We start from the raw sequence: 19,265 nt of genomic DNA on the forward strand, positions 1-19,265 counted from the left end.
GTGATCGCTGATTTGACAGCCATGTCAAAGTGCCCAAGCAGTACAGTGGAGATGCTGTTACTGGTTTTTTGCCCCTTTGGGGAAAAAAAGTACAAATTGTGCATTTTTGGACCTTCAATTTTTTTATTGTGACTTGAAGAAGGATGAAGAAGGATGAAGAAGGATGCATGGTTCCAAACTGGCAAACTTCCCATAGGAGGTTTCTACTGTCAAAGTGCACTGGCATTGACCCAGAAAGGCCACAAACAACTTTTACATTTCTGCTTTTTCCTGACAGCTGTCAAAAGACAAGCTGTCAGGAGAAATCAAAGCTGTTAATGATCTGTGTTTGTGCAACGGGGCTGGCCACTCAACATGGCAAGAACTTAAAGATGGCATGATTTTTCTGATTGTACGAAGCTCTATTTGCATTGGCTGAGCTGTCCATACTCTCAACAGATGCGAGACAAGCAGAAATGCCTAGAGTGGAATAAGATTGGGGTGGGACCCAGATACTGGTAAATTAAGAAAGGTAGTTTTAGGACTATTACAGGAGGACCTAAACAGAAAAAAGAACAGGCTGGAGGGATGAACTTGAGAGGGGATGGTACACTGGAAAAGGATGAAGATGCCAGCACACAGCCAGCAGCTGCAGGTGTAAAGACAGCCAAAGATCACTTCATTTGAAATGACCTTCCAACCCTTTGACGGTAGGCCTTGAATAGGAAAGCAGAAGAGTGTGCAAACTGGTAAGCCTCCAGGTAAGTCATTATTCCATATTTAATTACAGAGCAAGCAACTACTATGACATAACTAATCTAGCATTTAAATTGCCATTTAATCCAGAAAATGCACCTTGAGGGTGGCTGCCGTATTCCCGCTGTTTCAGCAGAGCCTGGACTGGTCTCACCAAACGCCTGTGCTGGCTTTCTTCATAGCAGGAGCTGCTGGATTAGGTTAGAGGATTTAGCCATTGATGCTTGTTGACCAGAAGTGTTAACCACCAGGGAGCTCTGAATGGCACCAGAGAATATGATCTAAGATTAGTGTTTGTGTAAACTATGGAACAAGTTAACTTGCCTGAATGTGCAGTATAATTCCACTTGGCAGGGGCTGCTCTGCATCATTTGCGTTCCAAAGAGTGCCAAGCACACTGCAGACACTAAAATCTTAATTAGCTTCAGTATGTACAAAAGCAAACCAAATAGGCACTATTTTTGCATTCTTTCCCACCAGCATCCATGAGTCCTATGTCACGGCCAATTGCAGCCCTTCGTTTTCCAGATTACTTTGAACCAATTGACACGTTCAGCAAAAGCACGTGGTAGAGATCTCTCTTCTGACTGCACCATTTAAGAAAAGAAAAATGCAGTTTGGGAGCTGTGGCCCTCCAGACGTTTTAACCCATCTGATTTAAGACTATCGGTAGGGAACTTCTGGTTTGACAGTATCATGTAAAAACCAAAGGCCAGAAGATGGGCACACCAACTAGAAAGGCTAAGTTTAAGCCTCTTCACAACAATCTAGTTTTCTACAGGAAGGTAGTTTTTATGCCAAGAAGGAACCTGATCCATGCCCATCAGTAATCACTTATTTGCAGGAAACAAAGCAACACAGTTAGATGCTAAACAAATGACATTTTGTTCAACAAAGTCATTTCGTGTAGATAAGTCCAGAACAGATAAAACTGGAAGGCAAACAGAGTTATTATATTACACTTATTTCAATTAAATTACACATGTGAAAGTGGGTACTAGATGTATGAACTACCAGGAATGAGAACGTGAGTAACACCAACCCTTATTCAAAATGGGTCTCGCAACCAGAGATTTTCAAGAAACCTTGCCAAAGTTCTACCTTCTATGAAAACGCTGTACTGGCTGGTTTCTGAAGTTGGCCAAACTGGATGCCGGGGGGGGGGGGGCACTTCCATTACTGCCAATGCAGAGATTTTTCTCAGAACCACAGCAAGGGAAGGAAGGGTTAAATTAACCCCTATCAGCAGCTCCTTCTGTTTTTTGCATTTTTGGAAGCCTGCATATGCAATGCAATCTGGGTCAAGTTTACATTGGGCCAGATAAGTTTAATTGAAAAATGGTCCCAATAATAATAAGAGGGAGCCTGCCATCATATAGTTAAAGACTATGCTGGTTAATTAACTGGAGATTTAGCATTGCTAAACTCTACACTAGGAAAAAATGGAACTCTTCACTCTCTGAAGCTTTGAGTTCTTTCTGCACAGTCTTGCTCTTTAAACACCAACAGACCATGCTCAAAGTGCTACCGAATCTGCTACAGAACCATCAGATTTAGGTTAAAGATGCCACAAGGATGCACAGCAGTAGATGATCCCGGCGTTTACATCCTTTTCATACCCAGAAGATACTTTGGAGAGGTACAACTGCCAAGGGTGGGCATCTTGCTTGCCTGCTCCAATGCAATGCCTTGTTAATTCCCTGAACTTTCACTGGATTGGTTTAAGAAAGCAGGACGGAATTTCAAATATGCAAAGCCTTGTCGCATATGATGTGGGAAGAAGCGCATGCAACAAGACAAGCAATCCAAGGGGAATGCAGTTAGGCTTGTTCCAATCTGATCAGCCTTCCCTGCAAAATACATGTGACGGTTTCCAAAGAAGCGACACACACTGGAGCGGTGATCAAGCCGCAGCAGGCTGGCTTAGGCAAATCGCCGCCACCCTGAAAACAGTTTCAATGGCCAGAACACTGCAAATGTTGTGTGGCGAAAGCTGTGCTCCTTTACAACAGGCATCCCTCGACAACTAGTCTCTCCACAGTGTAACCAAGCATGATTAGGCCGATTAACGAGTGGACCAGAGTTTGTCAGAACCACCGCCATCAGGAACCTATTCCAAGGCAACCCATCCTGCCAAAATCCCCATGGTCTACTTGGTTGTCGGCACTGAATGAAATCGCTGCATGATTCTCACGTTCCATGAAGCACCAGGCTAACAGAAGCAGCACAGGACAGATTCTTACGTAGTGTCTTTGACATTTCTACATTATGTAGTGTTACAACCTGGAAGTGAAATGGATTGTATTGGCATTGCTACTCTTGATGTACGCCAGATGCTTTGTGCTCATGGAGTGCTGAGTATTTTTATTGGGGAAAATCATTAAGTAGAAACCAACAAACAAACAAACAGGCACTCTTGGTTGCATTAAGCATTCACTCCCTTAGCTGTGACATACCTAATTGAACCCTGGTGGAACACACTGCCTCCAAAAGTCACAAATTGTAAGGAATTGAATGGAAGCTACCTGTTCCAGTGTCACATGCTCTCAGATTAAGTACACCTACAGCTGCCTCTGCAAAGCTCCAGAGTGTGTTGGAGAGCATATTTAAACAGCATAATAAAGACCCTGAAGCTATCAAAACAACTTCGGGGTACAGTTGTGCAGAAACATCTCTTGAATTATTACAAAATAAATTCCAGAGTATGAACATTCCCTGAAGTGCCATTAGATCCGCTATTACAAAACTGGGAAGAATACGGCTCAACCATTTCTCCATCCAGAGAAGGCTGTCCAAAACTCCATGACTTTATAAGGATGGCATTAGCTGGAGAAGCATCCAGCTGAAGGACCTGGAGAGATCCTTATCTTTATTTTTTTTATTTTGAAAGCAAAACAACTATAATAAACAGAGCAAGCTGAAATAGACAAAATTGCTAAGGGAATCAATGCAGATCCAATCAGTACAACCAGCCCTCCGAATCTATCCATCAACACTCTGCATCAATGTAACACAAAAGAAATCCTTCATCTATACAACAGATCCTTCAACCACTTCAGATCTTCCACAGCTTTCCTTTCTTTTTTGAACACCTCAGATCCGCTTATCCTGCTGCACATTCCTCTAACTATCTTCTAAACAGCAGACTCCACCAATCCATTTCTCCATTCTTCACTTGTTGAAGGCTCTGGTGATCTCCATCCAGAACCACCTGCAATGCTAATTCTGCCATATTCTCTGAAAGGCTCTCTGACATATTTTTAAGACTCATGAAAAACTGCTTTGATTCTCTTAAAATAAAAATTCAGTGCATTAATATTAATTGCTAATTTTTTCGATTTATATCCTGCCTTTTTCCTGCAAAGGGCTCAAGGCAGCCTACATCATTCTCCTCCTCCATCTGATCCCCACAACAACAACCCTGTGAGGTAGGTTGGGCTGAGAGTCTGTGGCTGGCCCAAAGTCACCCAGTTGGCTCCATGGCTGAGCGGGGACTGGAACCCGGATCGCCTGAGTCCCAGTCCCGTGCTCTTCACCACTACACCATATATCTTTGTTCTGCCTCTAAAACTCAGTCTAAGGAGCTCAGACAACTATCGCTTTCCAGATGTGTTATCAGCTTTCCAGCATCCCATTCAGATTTCCTTCTCGCATTAATTCTTCTCCTCCTCTTCTCTGCTCCTCCACCTCTCACGTTTCTTCATACCTATAAGTTAGCTACAGTTTGACAGTACTGCTTGAAGCAGAAGAGTTAATGGAAGAGAGTCAAGAAAGAAGGAAAGAAAGAAAAAAACAACAAAGAAAAGATGAAAGGAAGGAAAAGGACAAAAGATGAAAGTGGATAATGATAGATAGTCAGCCCTCTATCAAGATTAGAATCATTAGTACCATTCTATCTCTATTAACATACTGGTTTGAATAATCTTTCCAACTTTCATAGCAATGGGGTCTTGACTTCCAATCTTTTCCAAGTCCAATAGGCAGAGCTAATCGTCTTCTCATAGTACATTTTGTTTGTTCTTTAGGATTATTAATTTTCTATTCTTAAGAGTGGCCAGGACCAGCAAAAAACAAAAACAAAACAAAACAAAACAAAACACCTAAGTCCCGTCAGGGAGGTATAATTGTTCCTTAGAGCAAATCATGTATAGTTTAGATCAAAAAGCAACAACAAAAAATCGCCTGGCTGGAACAACCAGCAACTCCCTTAAAAATGGCGACAAGGGGGAGAGAACTGTCTCTTCCGTTTCAGTTAGCTTCAGCCAAAGTCAATTTATAATGTCCAGGATTCTTGAATAAAAATATCAGGCAATTTACAGCTGCAAAATTAGGTAGAAGAGTATCCTTGTCAAAGTCCTTTGCAAGCGGAGAAACAGAAATGCCTTAAAATCTGGATCACAACGAAAATCATAACCTCAAGTCCCAGCTGTCCAAAGGGCACTGTTGTCCTCCTCAATTCAAAAAGCACAATTAAGCATGAAAATTCACCCAGCTAGTATTTTCATACCAAGGTCAGTTTAATCATAGTGCTTAGTTCTAGAGAGGAGACATTAAACAGCTTTGCAAATAAGATGCCATCTATCAACAAAAGATTATCCATTTCAGAGTCCCTTCAAAATATGCAAACAAAAATGTCTTAAGTGTTCAAGCTGCATCAGATTGGGGTGCTCTTCCCTTGGCAAAGGAAATGACATAATATAAAGAGAAATAAAAACTAAAGGAAAGATAAAAGGAAAAGAAAAAAGGAGGAAGTGTGGGGGGGGGGACCTTTTTAAAACTATTTCCAGTATCACCTTGTCTTGATGAAATCGGAGCTGAGAACCAAGAGTCTTGATGCTCACCTGTCATTTAGAGAGGTAAACACCCCTCAGGTCAATGTATAAACACCCAAACATGATAAGGAACAAAACAACAACATTCCCTGCAGCTTCATCAACTTGCTTCCCCCCCCCCACCCGCCCCTCAGAGATCCGTATCTGAAGAGAGATGCAGTTCAAGGGACAACTATCATCTGGGTGCTCCATAAATGGGCTTTTTGGAGGGGTGACAGGTAGAAAGGTATTACTGAGACAAACCTGTATCAAAGCTCATTCGACATTTCCAAAAGGTATGTGGGAGTCACAGCAAATGTGTGGACAAAGGAGAACAAACTGAACTTCTGGGCCTTCCCTGCTAAGTGCTGTGTGGCTGAAAAGCCAGCAGTACTTAATGGCCCCAAGACCACCCCCCCACACCAAGCACAATGATGGCAGCATTACATTGCGGGGGGGGGGGGGCTTTTCCTTGTCAAGGACAGGAGAACTGGTCAGGATGTAGGACAAGATAGGCAGAGCTTAATACCAGGCAATTCTAGAGGAAAACCTGTTTCAGTCTGCAAGAGACCAGTCAGAACAGTGACTACAAGTGCACGGCCCGATAACACTGGTGTGGTTTGAAAACAGGAAGTGGAACATCTCAGAATGGTCTAGTCAAAGCCCAGACTTCAACCCTATCGAGAATCTGTGGCAAAGCTTGCAAGTTGCTCACACATATTCCCCAGCCAACCTGACAGAGCTGGAGCAGTTTTGCCTGGAAGAAGGGGCAAATGTGGCAGGATCCAGATGAGCAAAGCTTACACTCGCCTAGGACTCACAGCTGTAGTTGATGCCAACGATACTCTACCAAAAGTTGATTCAGAGGATTGAATGCTTATGCACCAAACATGTGCAAGCTTGGTTTATTTAACTCTTTAAAAATATTTTGTACCTTTACAGCGATGAGTATCTAGTGTAGGTCAAGTGGTGACAATGCCAATGAAATACATTTCAATTCCAGGTTGTAACACAACAAAATATGGAAAGTCTAAGTGTGTCTTCAGCAAGGCCCTCTAACTGCTTTGGCAGTGGAGCCACTCTGGACAGCAACCAAGTGATCAACTGTTTGAATTATTCCCCACCCTGCACCCAGACATTTCCTATACCTACAAAGCGGGATGTTGGAGAAGTGCTGTCCAAAGGGCTTTACAGTGTTTTTGCTTTCCTTGGGCCCTCCTCATTCATGGCAAACTACAAAAGACATTACAGACCAGTGTAACCTTCCTCGACTGCTTTGTCCATTGATCCTCCTGACTTGAGCCCAGAACAAGGTTCTTGCACTGCCAGGCCAACAGCTTTTCTGGTAACTGCCTTGGGGACCAGTTGTGGCCACTCTCATGCCAGGTAATACCATTTCTACACCAAATGGGGGCACAGGGCACCTGCTAATATGTGATCTCTTGGTTAGGAGAGGTTGGGGATGCGTGGCAACTGCTTAGAAACATGTATCACAGAAATACAAAATATTTTCCAGTTCAGATATGCAAACATGCTTCAGATATTGGTTTCCTGTTTGAATCCACTGAACATTTCAAAATCCCAGGGATTCTGCCGTGAAACAGTCTATGCGGGACATGCCCGTCTCATTTCCCGGAACAGGGCTCTCCACAGTCTGAGAAGCAGATGATTCTGCTGTGGAAGGTCCTGTGCTTGCCTGGTGTCCTGTTTTTCCAGCTGTTGCTGCAGAAGAATAGTGTTCCCTCACACACTAGGGCACCGCGGCCCTCTAAGCCCTAGACATTGCCTAGCCCTGCTTTCAGAACTTTTTCACACATTAAAAACGGGTGCGCAACTAAAAATTTAAGCGCACAACCCAATGAATGAATGAATGAATGAATGAATGAATGGAAAGAGAGCATGAGATAAACAGGTATTTGACAACCTGCTTTGCAAAGATACTTTTGACCAACATCAAGGACTGGCTGCAGAGAACCCGCATATGTTGCCATGGTGTTTGTGTATAAAAATCAAACATTAGGTCACAAGACATTTTAAAATTCACTTAAGCCATTGTACTTAAAAGCACATGTTAGCAGAGTAGCCATGTTAGCATATGGCAGACAAGAGCAGCGTCGCAGCACCTTGGAGAACCCGGATGTCTGCCATGAGCTTAGGAGGGGGAGTGCTTTGATGGGAAGGTACTTGGGAGCAGTGCAAGGGAGGAGAGAGCTCAACAGCCTGTAATCTAGCAGAGAATACAAGGTTAATAGAGGGAAGGCTAAAAATAATAGGAATGCAAAAACACATCAGAGGAATAAAGGAAGCTGCCCTATACTGAACCAGGTATTGCAGCTTTAGGCAGAAGTCTCCCCCAGCTCTGTCTGAGAGGGATCTAGGATGAAGCATGTGCTCTCTTGATGAGCTACAGCTCTTCCCCAGCCTGACAACTGGAGGCTACAAAACATAACTGCTTGGCCCAAACCCCCAAGTTAGAGTAATTGCAGCCAAACAAATACATCACCACCGAGCAATGGAAGTGGGCTGTTTACACTGTGACACATCAGAAAGAAAGGCTTTCTAAGAAGTGGAGAGCAGAACACCCAAGTTTGTGGCTAATGACAATTAGTTTCATGAGACCTCTTCTGTCTTCATTTGAGAATGAGTTTAAGAGCCAAGCATGGGGCCAGTAAAAGCACAAAAAAGGCCATGTTATGCAGACAATTGCCGTCCATGATCAAGCTTGGCAGCTTGATGTTTGGGAGCTGCCAAGCCAATGATTTCTTTCCTAGGATAAACAAACATCTTTTTCAAGACCTTGGCAGTGGCTGCAGACCTTGGGGTGAACTTCAGTCCATCCGTCAGCCAAGTGGCTGGAATGCAACACCCGGTGTCTGAGATCAAGAGCAGTTGCTCTGGGAGAGCAGTCTTTGACGACAAGAGGGGCAGGAGAGGGCACCTGGCTAAACATTAAGCTACCTTAACATGCAAAGGAGAACTGCAGTGAACGCTTTAAGATACACAACATAGTTAAGAAGCTGCAACTATTATAAGATGGGCTTTAATAACTTAAGCTTGTAGCTAGGTATTTACAGAACTCCTAGCAGAGCTTACGTAGCCTCCATAAACAGATTCTTAAGTACAATTTGCTGGCTATCCTCTTTCCAAATTCCCAGAAAGATGTTATGATACATTAACTTTAGAATCTACTGTAAATTCCTCTGTTTGCTCCTTTTGCATGGGATGGGTCACGGTGAACAACCTCCTTCTAGTTCTGCATCATATTCTGTTCATAATCAAAGCTAGTTGTGTAAACTTTTTTTTAGCATGAGACACTTGTGGGTGTGAAGGAATATTCTTTCTGCTTTCAAGGAGCAGTAGTTCAGCTTGTAACAAGGCAGCCTCTTGCACCAGTAAGCTAGCAGGGCCCTTCCAAATCATATAAAACCAGCCTGTGTAATAAATCAACTAAAAATTCAGAAGGTGCAAAGCCCGACAATTTTGCAGAAGCTTAGCCAAACAAATAAATGCAAGCCCAATGCATCCAAATTGGAGGACCTGGTGCAAGCTCCACTTGCTGAACTAAGCCCAATAAAAATACTTCCAGAAACAACACAGGATTATCTATTCCTGCTGCCTCTTCCACATGAATAAGTAGCCTCAGTTGTGAAGCATGCAGAACAGCAGCCTGTACAAGCGAGACCTACTCCTAACTCCCAGGCTCCTTCCCTGTGTAAGCAACAGCTGCAAAATCATCACACAACCTTTTCCACCAGTTTGCAAGTGCAGAACTACATAGCTGGGGCCACATGATGATAAGAAATGAGCTTACTTATGAAGCAATCCTGTGCATGTTTAGGCAGAAGTACTGCAACTCCCAGACTGCTCCAACCATCCTTGCTGGCTGGGCATGCTGGAAGTTGTAGTTGTTGGGTTGTTTTTTGTGTTTGTTTCTTTGCTGTCTTAACATGTTCAGGATTGCATCCTTTGTTGACTACCTTCAATCAAGTCTCCTCTCATCCAACAAGTAGCTTTTGCAGAACAGTTTCCCAGGGTACCATTAATATACTTCCTTTCCCTTATTCACTAATGCATGGACATAAGACATGCTGGATAAAGGTCCATCCAGTCCAGCACTCCACGCATGTGGCGGCAAACCAGCTGCTCACAAGAGCCCTCCAGCAGGACGGGTGCAAGGCCTCCCCCTGCCCAGCTCCTCAGCAACTGGGACATGCAGGCAGCCACCTCTGGGGAAGGAGGGAGCACATGGCCAGCAAGGCTAGTAGCCATGGAGAGCCGCCTCCTCATGAATCTGTCCCATAGCCAGTGAGGTACAGCGGCTATGGCTGCACAATTTCAACTTGCAGCCGAACCAACAATGCACGGCTCTTGGTAAGCTACAATACCACTGAGTCTCCCAGAAGAACAATCGGAGTGCCCAGAGCTTAGTGGTAGAACACATACTTTGTATGCAAAAGCTTGAAGTCCCTTGCTCATTACCTGGCTTCTCTGGAGAGAGTCTCTCAGGCTGCATGCAGGACTGTAGGCTGTACCATTTCATGCTACAGGGGTGAATGTACATTTTAAAGCAAAATGATACATGGGAGACTCTGAAAGCTAAATCTAGCACATGGGAGCAGGAAGGGTTAGAAACACACTCACTGATTACTCTTTGCCTTTTTTTTAAATGTGAGAAAGCATTTAAAAGCGACTCCCTTCTCAACCAGCAACCTGAAAGTATATAATCTTTTCTACCATTTCAGAACACAACCTGCTTTTCCGGCATGAGTAGACCAGGTACAACGCCGCCTCAAGGGTCCAGTATTTGCACTCACTGAACACCTGCCTGCCATTCTGCATCTACCGGACCCTCGCTGAAGAAATTTCCCTTTAAAGGCTTCTTGAGAAAAACATCTAATGCCCACCAGATTAAACCTGCGCTTCTGAAAGGCTGAGTATAATGCTTATTTCCAAGACAACAGCTGCCGCCCATACCTTAATAAGTGCTCACATTTCAGCATCAGCATTTGTCATCTTTTTGGCAGTCTCCCCAGGAAAAGCGGGCCATGACAACCACTTTCTGAAACATAAATGAAGCTCAAGATCCTTCACTCTTTGTTGTGAAGTGCAAGATTGCTCAGAGAGCAGCGAGCAGCACACATTTTCCCTTTAAAGCTCCAAGCCTGTGGTTAAGCAAGATTGGTTCTGAAGTGTTCATTACAAATATGCAATCCGTTCGAGGGCTGTGTCCCCCGACTGAGTCGCCGCTGAGTCGATCCTAGGAGGATCAACGAAAAGTCTTGGGCTGGGGGCTTACAATTTTACTGCTGTTCCAAGCAAGACTACCATGTCCCGCAAAGCAGTTATAGGCAGCATGTGATGTACGGTGCAGAGCATAAAAGCACAAGCAAGTGCTACAGAGCTAGCGTGACAGCCTAGAGTTCCTCCACCTCCCAGTTGCAGCGCTTTGAGCTTCTGTTGCAAAGCCAAGCCAATATCCACCCACTTGCACCAATGGCGGCCAGCAGCAGATCCAGCTGATTTTCAATAAATACGAGCGGTGCTGCGCAAGCCAGCCGGTGGAATGAGACACAGATCATAACTGGGGAGGCACTGATGCCAGAGTGGCACGCAAGGCAAGTTGTTTTAACAGGATGCCTTTGCAGATGTTACATGACAGAAACGGGGCATTATCAGTCCTTCACAAACAGCAGTTACCCACATATCGTTGTGGAGTGGCCCTCCCAAACTTGGGTGGCAGACCGCAGACAAGAGCCCAACAGTTGCATAGCTTTGAGCAGCCTCCCCATCAATCTGCATCACGCCCCCCCCCGCCCCGCCAGTTTAGCTGGAGTGAAGCTGGAGTAACTGTCAACACCAAACCACCAAAAATAACATGAGACGGATCTGGTGGAACAATGACATGCAGTTAAGAGCTATTTTACTGCGAAGATAGTGATCGAGAAAATAAATTGCGTTTTTCTAGGGGCAGCTTCAAGGTCAGCAGTACATTCTTTCCCTAACACCAAGAAGAAATTACTTTAACAACAGCACTTCAGCCATGTTTAAATAACTCTCAATATGCCATGTAGTTTTGGTGAAGGTATCTAAATAATATTGAAGGAAACTGCGACCAGGAGAATTTTAACTTTCAAATGTTTTCGGGATCAGGTCCAACCCACACCAGACAACGCTTGTTTCCAGAAGTCCAAAACATACAGCTACATTCAAGAAGTGCCCAAATGCAGCACGAGGCTCTTGAATTTGCATGTCAGTAGTAAATTCTGTTTGGATCTGTAGCACAAGTGTTTTTCCTTCATTTCGTATTTGTGCTATAAGGGTATAGGATTTCACCCTGCTGTGGCCAGACCACAAATATTCAAACAGAAGTATTCTGTCCGATCACCACAAATTGGTGAGTGTTTGCATTACAAACACAACATGACAAAACAGTTTTATCACAGTTTTCCAAAGCAAACATTCATCCCTCTTGTCCTCTGAAGATGGTTTTATTTATTTATTTATTTGTTTATTTATTAAAACATTTTTATGCCGCCCCATTCGCCGAAGCCTCGGGGCGGCTTACAATGGTTGTGGTTGCCACCTCCTGAATTAACTCAAGTCATATCCCCCTGGATCTCCAAGACCAAACTTGCATGCATGTTATTCCTTCCCTCAGTCGCCTTTCTTTCCAGGCATTTTCTTGCTTAACTGCCACGCCAAAGGAGGGGTGTGAGGGACATGACCGGGGAGGAGAAGATACCGCACTACTACTTCATTATTTCGTATTGCATTTACACTCCACCTTTCTTCCTCTTGCAAGGAACCCAAGGCAGCTCATAAAGCCCTTCTCTCCATTTTCTCCTCACAACAACCCTGTGATGTAGGTTAAACTGAGTGGCTGGCCCAAAGTCACTGGTGGCTGGTGGGGACTAGATCCCAGATTTCCCGAGTTCTAGCCCAACACTCTAGCCACTATATCACATTGGCTCCCTGATTTGTACATCATGACAATGTGTGGGTTAAATAACCCATGGGCTGTCCAGACAAGCTGCCTGCAGTGCATCCATCACTTCCATTTTTATTCAGCAACTCACCATCAGTTCTCCTGTAGGCTGTTCAGCATGATGTATGAACCTGGACTGCTGGGTTGTTTAGGGCTAGACAACCCAGAGGTTAGTCCAGCAACAAACCGTGGAATAGCCTCCCCACCCCATGCCCTGTGATCCCACTTTAGACTGGGACTGAACTTAGTTACTTTGGAGTAAAGAAAAGGAAGAGGGAGAACCACCCAGAACACAGTTAATCTAACATGTGCATTGACTCAGAACTAATGAACTGGATGTCTCTGTGTGCATTCTGAGCATAGAAATCTCTTTTCAGTACTCACAAGCTGAACTCACAAGACTTCCACACAAAAATCTACTCCTGGTTACCAGAAACATTATGTATTTCAGCAGCCTAATTTGAACTGAATTAAAAAAACCCCATCAGTTGCTACTGCTAAACTGGGAATTAGAAACAATTAGTGATCCTCTGCAGATCATCCAGATTCATGCCAGGAGATACTCAGCTATGCTTTGCTCACCCGTGCGCTATAGGACACACCACATTACCAGCTCCACACCAACCACACTTCCTCCCCCACCGCTCACTTCTCTGCACCCTCAGTCCTTTTACCTTTGACACTTCCCTTTTATCATAAGTAACTGTACAATCTATCCCACGGTTCTCTCTTCCGTTCTTCTACCCTCCCACTGCCTGCCTGCCTGCCTGCCTGCCTGCCTGCCTGCCTCAGTTAGCTGCTCTGATAATTGCCGATGAAAGCACTGCAAAGGCACTCCTCCTTCGTGTACTCCCAGGATCAGTTGCCCCCCCCCCCCATTCCATTTTTTCTAGCACAGGACAGCAAGAGCCAGTGCCTTGTGGCACCTTAAGACTAACAATTTTGACAGAAACCTTTGCAGACTCTGTCCAGTTGATCAGATGAGGTGCACAGCACCCGCCAGAGCTTATGCCAAAAACGTGTGTGGGTTCAAGGCGCCACAAGTCTGCGCTGTTTCTGCTGATGGCAAGTAACACGGCTCCCCCAGCCCTTGGCTTTCCACACAGCAGGAAGAAGCCTACCCCTTCCTTTTGCCCCCCACCTCTTTGTCCCCATGCTTCAGCGGCAGAGATGCCACCGCACTCAACCCTGCTTCATCCCTCTTCCACCTGGACTTCCAGAGAGGAGGAGCTCAACAAGCCTCCCTCCCTCCTGCTGAACCTGTCTCAGTACCTGAAGACCCTCACTCAGACCGTGCCCAGGGCTCCTTTCTTCCAGAATTCTGCAGCTCCCTCCCAACCAAGAGTTCTCTTTGTCTACCAGGCACCCTTCTACACCCGTTTTCCTCCTCGCACCTGCCTCCTTCGCTTGGGGAAGGAGTGGATTTCCTTCACGTTTCACCACTGGAAATGCTGTTCACCTTCTTGGCCTTTGAGGTCTCCCACCTTGTAAACCTCTGAGACATCCGCAACCCTCAAGAATGATCGCGGGCCAACCACTCCCATTTCTCTTCCCATCCCTGTATCCCCGCTTGCCCCAAAGCCATGTTCTCAAAAGAGCCCGCAGCACCCCCGTCCCTCAGCTGACAATCCCAAGCCTATCCTTCCAAGCCACGTTTGCTGAGAACTCCCCTTGCCTATGCAAGTCTATCACATAACTCCATCTTCACACAGCATTCAGTTTTCAGTCCTTTCTTATAGACTTTGAAGAAAACATTTCTCAGCTGAGCCCTCACCCACTCTTCCTTCCTCGCTACCTTCTATGCCTCATTCTTCCGGCTCCAAGCAGCCCCTGCTCCCAAATGCATCCCAACCTTGACAAGCCGGCAGATCACTAGACCTGCTTCCTCCTCCACTCCTACCCTGCCAACCAGGGACGCTTCAGGAGGTGCCAGTCTTGCTCAACCGACCCCGCTGCCTTCTTTCAAGCGTGTCCCCTCCCTGAAAGAATCCCTTTTGCAATCAATGCCCCTCATGCCCAGTTCCAATAATATCTCCTTATTTACTAGTCCAGCTTGACCAGTACAAGCGGCCACCAGCCGCACTGGCTCCCTTTTTCTACGCACTTTGGACTTCCTCTCCTTCAAAGCCTTTCCAGGCCTGATAGACCCTCTTCTCCAAGGTCTCTGTGCTGCAACCTCAGGGCCACTACAGCTCTGATTATAACCCTCTTCTCGGCTCCACAGGATCAGCCCCTCCTTCATTGCCTTAAAGCACCCCCCCCCACACACACACCATAACCAAATGGCAAAAACTAACTGACAAGCCCAAGGTCCATCCTCACTTGGACTCAAGCTTCCTGCCCTAAAGCCATGTCTTTGCACACAAACGACAGCCTCTGCACCCACACATATAAATCCACTGTCTGCACCCACACATATAAATCCACTCTTCCACCTTGCGCCCTCACAGTGGGCTCTCTCTCACCCCCCCCCCGCAGAACCATGAGATCATGGTTCCCATGGCACCCCGGTCTTCCCTCTGGCCCCCTTCCCCTGCAGCAAGACCCTTCCAGACCCAGCCTCCCCACATGAGCATCCCCAGGTCACATGAGGGAGGATGGGGATCCCCAGGTCTCAAATGCCCCATTGGTATTGAACGCTCTCCTAAATGCACGCGCGCACACCCTTCCAGAACAGGATAAAAGGACTGACATGCACGTTAACAGGTGCCCTCCCCACTACGTACCAGATTAACAACAGGACATCCATGCAGAGAGAAAAGGCATTCCTCTCAAAAAGAAAAAGCAGAGGCACAGAACGGCTGTCTCCATCACATAGCTTCTGATAAATGGCCTCTCCTACCCTACGCTCAAATCCACCCTGCTAATGCTTTTTAACCGCTCTTGCTGGAAGCCAGTGCTGTGCAAAATGCATAGCAAGGACAGCTCTGTTGCTGTTACCCTGTTGCTGATTGTCCTGAAAATGCAGGACAATCTTCCTTTTCAGGGGCAGTGTACCTCTGAAAAACCAGGCATCTGTGAGTCATCGCAGAGGAAGAAGGCTGTTGTTTTCATGCCCGAGCCTCAGACAGCCTGCTGGCATAAACACAGTGCCAGGCTAGAGAAACGTGTGGTCTGATCCAGCAGCGCAACTGTTATGTTCTTAAATTAGCTTAGGCAGGTCCTCCAACCTATTTCCCTCCAGAGGTGCTGAAATTCAGCTCTCATCCAACGCATCCAGCCAGCAGGGCTGGGAGCTGCGTCCAACACCGCTGGAGAGCACCAGGTTGGGAAGACAGAGGCAGGGTCAGAGTACAGGAGTTGATCAACAGTGACTCACGAAAATTCAGGTTAAGATTTCCAGCCTGAATTTTCCTCTGCAAACTCACCTGCCATGGCACAAAATTTAAAAAAGGGGAGGGGGAGCGCCAAGCCAACGAATGTGGAACGTGGGACGTCCTCCAGCCATTACTACCACGGGGACCCTGCACGTTCAGACTCACGACGCCTCTCAAAATGCGGTCCCCAGGGAGAGAAAGGGAAGGGAAACAAAAAACCCAACGCCAAGCTCCCCAGAAAAAAGGCCTCCGCGAGTAGTTAGTTATTCAGCATGGCAGCCCAGTGGAGCTTCCATGGTCAACGGCAGTCTACACCTCGAGAACCTGCTCCCAGGAATCTCCGCCGATGGGACGACCGCGGACCTTCGCGGGCCTGCCCCCGCGCCCCCGCTTCCCACGGACCCCTGGGCCATATCCAAGCCGACCCGATCCACGGAAACACATAGGTCTTAAGCTCGGCCCGCTTCGCCGGAACGGGTGCCTCCCGCCGCGCCGCAGCCCACGGCCACGGGGGCAGCCCGGGTCAGCAAACACGGGTCAGAGCGCAAGGGCACAGGCCGTTCCGACGTGCACGCAGGCGCGCGCTGGGGCGCGAGATCGTGTGCACGCTGGCCGGTCTTGGACCGTGCCCAAGTCAGCCCGCCGCCGCACGTACCTGCTCCTCTCGGACCGCGCTGCTCTGCCGGGGCCCGGCTGCTCCCCTGGCCGGGGCGGGCTGCGCTGACTGCGCGCCGGACGGATCGGGTTGAGCCGAGGGACTCCTGGGGCGGGCGGCAAACCGGCCGGCACCGTCGCGGCGGGGAGGGTCGGGCGGGAGGCTGAGGCGACGACCGACGGGCTCCTGACCGGGCTGCGAGCGGCAGGCGGGCGCTTTATACCTCTCGGCTCCTCGGAAACCGTCTCCGCGCAACGCTTCCGCTTCCGCCCCTCCCTCGCGCCCGCCCGCCTCATGAATATGCAGGCAGGGCGGGGCTCGGGGGGTAGGAGAGCGGGGGCTGGGGGCAGAGGGGACGCGTGGCCAATGAGCGGGAGGAGCAGGTCGCTCGCTCGCCCCCGCCGCACGCTCGGCGGCGGCGCGCGCTGATTGGCCGCGCGGCGGCGAAGGTGGGGAACCTGCCGCGCCGCGTGACCGGCCCCGTGGAAGGGGCGCCGGAGGGCCGGGGGCGCCGGCGCGGGAGAGCCCTGGCCGCGCGCGGAGCCCGCAGGAGCCGGCGGAGACCTGCGACCCCGTCGCCTGTTCGCTGCAACGAGGCTGCCGCGGCCCGGCGCGCTCCTCGCGATGGATGCTCTGCGCTGCCGGCCTGCCTGCCTGCCAGCCCCGCGCCGGTCTTCCGGCTGATGCCCCCCATCCCACGCTCCTCTCTCCCCTGCCCGCATCGTCGCACGCTGTCAGATCGTCCCCGCTTCATGCAGAATGCGTGAATACCCTCCAAAATGTTTGGCTGCCTTATTTTTTAAAAAACTCACAGGGGTGTCCTCGAGAGAAAATTTAGGCAGCATGCTAAATTCAAGAGACATCACCTTGCTGACAAAGATTCGTAGAGTCCAAGGTATGGTTTTCCCAACTGTAAGGTGCGGCTGTGAGAATTGGACCCTAAGGAAGGCTGAGCGTGGAAGAATTGAGGCCTTTGAACTGTGGTGCTGGAGGAGACTCCGAGTCCCTTGGACCGCAAGGCGATCAAACCAGTCAGTCCTAGAGGAGATCAACCCTGATTGCTCTTCAGAAGGCCAGATACTGAAGATGTAACTCAAAATCTTTGGCCACCTAATGAGAAGGAAGGACTCCCTGGAGAAGAGCCTGATGCTGGGAACGATTGATGGCAAAAGGAGAAGGGGCGGCAGGGGATGAGGTGGCTAGAAAGTCTCACTGGTGCAATGAACATTAATTTGGGTGGACTCCTGGAAGCAGTGGAAGCCTGGAGGACCTGGCATGCTATGGTCCAGGGGGTCTTAAAGAGTCGGGCATGACCGTGAATGATCAACAACAACCTCAAGGGAATGATCCTTTGTAGGCACGCGCAGAACATAGAACATAGGTAAATATGCAGATCTGTGCTGTTTCCCCCCTCTCTGTGCCTGAGCACTGGAGCTTTTCGGCACCTAGCACCCTAAGAATGAAAGAGCCATGCAGAGTGGGACCAATGGTCTATTTAGGCCAGTGTTCTGTTACGCAAAGGTCACCCCCCACCCCAGGAAATCCACAAGCAGCACCCACTGGCTCATGTGTCCCAGCGACTGGCGTACAGGACCACATGGCCTCTGATGGTGAATGTAGCATATAACCATCTGGTCCCAGTTACCTGCCTTTTAAAGCTATATAAACTGGTGGCCATCATTACATCTTGTGCGAGAGCATTCCATGGTTTAATGTGCTGTGAAAAAGTATTTCCTTTCCTCTGTCCTGAATCTCCCACCAATCAGCTTCATGGCGTCAGCCTGGGTTCCGGTGCTTTCCGAGATGAGGGTGTTTCCAAACAGAGGGCCCCCATTGCTGTCTTCGCAGAGATTCTGTGACTTCTTGTTAAAACTGATGACCCCATAAGACCATGGTGTCCAAGCTCTGGTGCTGTTCAGATGCATTGCACTTCAACTCTCATCATCCCCGGCAGCATGGTCAGACATTAGGAATGCTGGGAGTTGCATCCAAGACACACCCTGGAACTCACCAGAGGAGGCTGATTGAAGAGAGGAGGGAGGAAAAGAAGAGATGGCTGCATGCGCGAAGGACACTCATGCATACCTGTGTACATTTCTCTGAATGAGGCAGTGTGATGATGGCATAAATATCTCCTCCAGAAACTCCCCAAGTGCACTAAGAAGTGCAAAGCACCTTGCAAATCGAGCTCTACCAAAGGGCTGCCTAATGCAGCATTTTGCTCCTACAGTGACCAAGCCCGTTGCATCCATGGTGCAATAACATCTATTTATTTGTCTTTTCAAAGCTAAGTTGGTGGCCCTCCCTCACTATGCCTTGTGGCAGCTAATTCCATAGTTTAACTCTTTGCTGTGTTAGGAGAAGTAGTACTGCGAAGAAGTATTTTATCTGTCCTGAATCTTCCACTGTTCAGCTTCGTGGAATGCGAGAGATGAAGAAAAACATCTTCCATGCTGTTTTCTCCCTACCGCACATACATTTATGTGTTAGTTGTCTTTTTTGATGCTGCCTCCCTCCAATGCAGAGATTCTCCAGCTCATTGCCCATTTTGATTGCTCCTATCTGCTCCTCTGTCAGGTCTACAGTATCTTTTCTGAGAAATGCGCATGGTATTCCAAATGTGTTTGCATCACAGACTTGTACACAGGCATTACAATTTTGGCTGTTTTAGTTTCAGTTCCTTTCTTAATGTTCCCCAACATGGAATTTCCCATTTTCACATCATTTTTACTGCCCTCAGTTACTGCCCTCAACAGTATATG

General features: G+C 47.7%; 1 protein-coding gene across 2 annotated transcripts in view; it reads right to left on the minus strand.

Moving 5' to 3' along the window:
• SLC45A4 (solute carrier family 45 member 4) overlaps nucleotides 1-16,686 on the minus strand; it is a 98,760-nt gene extending 82,074 nt beyond the window's left edge. For both annotated transcript variants that reach the window (XM_044418953.1, XM_044418954.1), the window contains exon 1: nucleotides 16,504-16,686. The gene's annotated coding sequence lies outside the window, so the exon portion shown is untranslated. The remainder of the gene's footprint in view (nucleotides 1-16,503) is intronic.
• Between the last annotated feature and the right edge of the window lie 2,579 nt (nucleotides 16,687-19,265).

This window comes from Varanus komodoensis, unplaced genomic scaffold (genome assembly GCF_004798865.1).
Source record: "Varanus komodoensis strain SLA01 unplaced genomic scaffold, ASM479886v1 scaffold95, whole genome shotgun sequence".
NCBI lineage: Eukaryota > Metazoa > Chordata > Lepidosauria > Squamata > Varanidae > Varanus > Varanus komodoensis.